This window comes from Lipotes vexillifer, unplaced genomic scaffold (assembly GCF_000442215.2).
Source record: "Lipotes vexillifer unplaced genomic scaffold, Lipotes_vexillifer_v1.1 scaffold815, whole genome shotgun sequence".
NCBI lineage: Eukaryota > Metazoa > Chordata > Mammalia > Artiodactyla > Lipotidae > Lipotes > Lipotes vexillifer.
In genome coordinates, this window is record NW_006773723.1 from 3,515,177 (window position 1) to 3,518,970 (window position 3,794).

Genomic DNA, 3,794 nt, shown 5'->3' on the forward strand with positions numbered 1-3,794 from the left:
TAGGGATCAAATGAGGATATACATAAAGTGCTTAAAAACAAAGTGCTATGTATTTGTTGTTAGAGTGGTTGAGAAGGCATGCGTCTTTAACACCGCGCTTGGCAAAAAGTATCTGGTTCTTCTATTTTCCGTGATATGCAAATAAAAGTTGATCTTTCAGGAGACTACATCTCCCCCAAAATAATTTTTTTCTTTACTCAGAAAAATAGATAAATGATTCATAAATACTTAGGAAGGGAATGTCAATTTTATTAAAAATATTTGGTAATGCTTTAATTCAATGGTTTGTGGTTCTACCTGTAGTTCCCTTTTCAGTTTCACATCCAGTTAGACATTTAGAAAACTGGAAGGCTTGTTTGTTTATTTCTCTGTTTTTGAATGTTTTAGAAGGTGGTTTACACTTTTAAATTATTAAAAATCTGATTCGTTGGTTCACAAATGGTTTTCTTTTTAAAAAAAAAAACTGTACTGATTATATTAGATGTATAGTTCAAACACTGAATTCCTGTTTTAAAAGTTTGATAATACTATTACCAAATTTAAAATCAGAAGAAGTCATAACTAAGAATCCTTCTTTAAGATTCTTGGTTGAAAAATGGAATTGATCATTGTATGTATGCACATGTTAACTTGAATTTAAGTATCATTGTTACACTCACACAATATCTTTTCTTTTTTTTTTTTTTTTTTTTTTTGTTTGGGGGGTACGCGGCCCTCTCACTGTTGTGGCCTCTCCCGTTGCAGAGCACAGGCTACGGGTATGCGGGCCTCTCACTGTTGTGGCCTCTCCCGTTGCGGAGCACAGGCTCCGGACGCGCAGGCCCAGCAGCCACGGCCCACGGGCCCAGCCGCTCCGCGGCATGTGGGATCCTCCCGGACCGGGGCACAAACCCGCGTCCCCTGCATCGGCAGGCGGACTCCCAACCACTGCGCCACCAGGGAAGCCCCTACACTCACACAATATCTTTTTATCGCTAAGTTGTAAGCAGAAGAAATGCTATTTGGTTTTCTCATATAAAAATATAATCCAAGTGGAACTTAATTAGTTGAAATCATGTTTTGTTTTATTCATGGCGTTGGTGTGAAGGGTGTTCGCTTTGTTGGCTCAGCCCAGTACTCTCCTGCAGCCTGGTCGATTTGTGGTGATGTGCTGTCTCTCTGTCCTCAGCAAGAAGGTAAAGAGTAAACACAGATTGCTCTCGTTGAATTTATAAAATACTCTGAACTGGAAATCAAGTTACAAAGAACACCATGACTTACAGGAAAGGTTAGGACACAGCAGAGTAACAACACTGAAACAAAATGAAGCCCCACCTAAGATCCTAAGAGAGGGTCCCATTCCATCATGGCAGGCTAGTTCCCCTCTTCCCAAGACCACCCCTTAGCATCCTGATCTCTCCATCCACAGCCTGTCTCCATTTTTCAGGACCTCTCTGGATAGGACAGTGAAGCATCCTCCTTTTTGAAATTATGTTGTCAGTGACCTTGCCATGTATATGGCTTTTGCCTATGAGAAAACTTCCAGATCAATCTATGATGTCCTGAAAAACAACTTCAGGGCGATGAACTACACTCAGAAATGAGTGTACTTAGTTCAGCACTGAGAAGTGGACACAGTATAAATGGAAAAAGCTCTATAGATAGGCAAAGAGATAGTTGCAGAGTACTAATAGCCACAAATCAGAAGACAGTCTTATGTACAAATAGTGCTTTATCTGTCCTTTTGACTTTGCTGTCAGTAGCCATTTTCAAACACAAAAGAAGCAATAATCTTAAATACTTTGGAGCAAAGGAGTGTTTTATATTTTTTATGGCCAAAAGCCTAGATCAAGGTCAACTTTTGGTATTAAGCCCAAGTTTAACTGATGGTGGGTCAAGGTATTCAGTCAGCGACACACAGAGAATATCTGACATGCAGATATTTTGTGATATGTCCTCGTAGTTATTGCTTCATGTGAAACATACCTGAAGCTAATAGAAGGGAGTTTCTTACCTGAATTGAGGAATGGAAAGCTTTTAGAAAACATAATATTATTCCCTCCAACCAACACAAAAATCCATGTGACTGTGATAATTTAACTAATAAGTACTAAGTGGATAAATTCTAGCAACTTCTATGTACAAGCTATGAAATTTTTAATGTCTTTAATTAAAAGGTTTTAAAATACAGTTGGAACGGAAATATTTTCTGACATATAATCCAATATCTTGTATTGTTTATAAAACAAATCATGGGAAACTAAATGTAAACCCAGATATTGTTTTTATCTCTATGAAAGCATAAATTCCTTATTATTAAGCAACTGCAAAATCTTTTTATGCGTTTAATGATGTGGCTGTTATAACACTAGGTTGAATAAACTGCTCATTCTTTTGTGTTTTTTGTGAGACAGTTTCATTAAGAACAGTTAAGTTGCATTATGTGAAGCTGTGATCAGAAATATTTCTCATTTAAATTGTAAAATATCTGAACAGCATAGTATTGAGGAGAATTACATCTATATTAGTTAGAAGACTGAGTTTCCACCCTTGGATTTTTAGCAAAAATATTTTCATTATGTCTTAATTTAACTTTGCATCTTTAACTTTTTATTTACAGTAGTATTTTTGTACTGGGTGTCAGGGAGAGAGAAATTTCCCCCTCTACCCCTCTTGAGCTCTTGTGGCTGGACTAATAATAAAATTGATACAAGACAGATCAACAGGAGAAGAAACAAATTTAATTCATGTGCAAGGAGATCTCATAGAAATGGGACCTAAGAAGTGGCCAAAGCAGAAGGCTTTTATATTTTTTAGACAAAGAAACAATAAATTTAAGAGGAATTGACAGGACAAAGAAATGTAGGTGGCATGGTTAATCAGTAAGGAATTTAAGCAAAGTTTGGGCTTGGGTAGTAAATTAAGAAAGAAGTAACAAGGTTTGTTTCTACAGGCTTCTGGGCCCGGAATCCTCTGTCTGGTGATAAGGATGTCTTTCTACATCCTTGTTCAGAGAGGGTACCTTTCACATGGGAGATTTATTTCCTGCTTTCGGGAAACAGGAAAGTCAAAGTGTCCCTCTTACAATGGCTGTTTCTTAACTAACTTTAGAATAATCAACATGCCATTGAGGCATTGTTTGGGGCAGCCTGTGCTGGTCCCCAACATGGGTTTATTATTAGAGACTTGAGTTCTGAAAATTTGTGAGCAGCAAGTTCAAAGTGACCTTCAAGGTTAAGTGGAAATCTCTTTTTTTCTAGCAAACTCCCTCTCTCATTTCTCACAGCTGTCTTTCCAGAACATTACCGTTTTCTCAAGTTCTCTTTCTCACCCATTCTTGTGCCAATACTGTGGTGTTTACTTTTAACCCATCTGGGTCATTATATTTAAAGTCGATTTGTAAAGTGCAGTTGGATCTTGTTTGTTTGTTTTTCTTTTTTAGCAACATAGTAATTTTTGTCTTTTGAGTGTTTAATCTTTATATTTAAATTGATAACTGATACAGTTGGTTTATCTTTTTTAACATCTTTATTGGAGTATAATTGCTTTACAATGGTGTGTTAGTTTCTGCTTTATAACAAAGTGAATCAGCTGTACGTATACAATCCCCATATCTCCTCCCTCTTGCGTCTGCCTCCCACCCTCCCTATCCCACCCCTCTAGGTGGTCACAAAGCAGGGAGCTGATCTCCCTGTGCTATGCGGCTGCTTCCCACTAGCTATCTATTTTGGTGATACAGTTGGTTTAACTCTATCTTCTTGCTATCAGTTTTCTACTAGTCCAATGTGTTCTTTTTTTTTTTTTTTTTTTTTTTT

General features: G+C 37.3%; 1 pseudogene; it reads left to right on the forward strand.

The window, feature by feature from the left end:
- The first annotated feature begins 1,054 nt into the window (after window positions 1-1,054).
- LOC103088511 (THUMP domain-containing protein 3 pseudogene) overlaps window positions 1,055-3,794 on the forward strand; it is a 26,528-nt pseudogene continuing 23,788 nt past the window's right edge.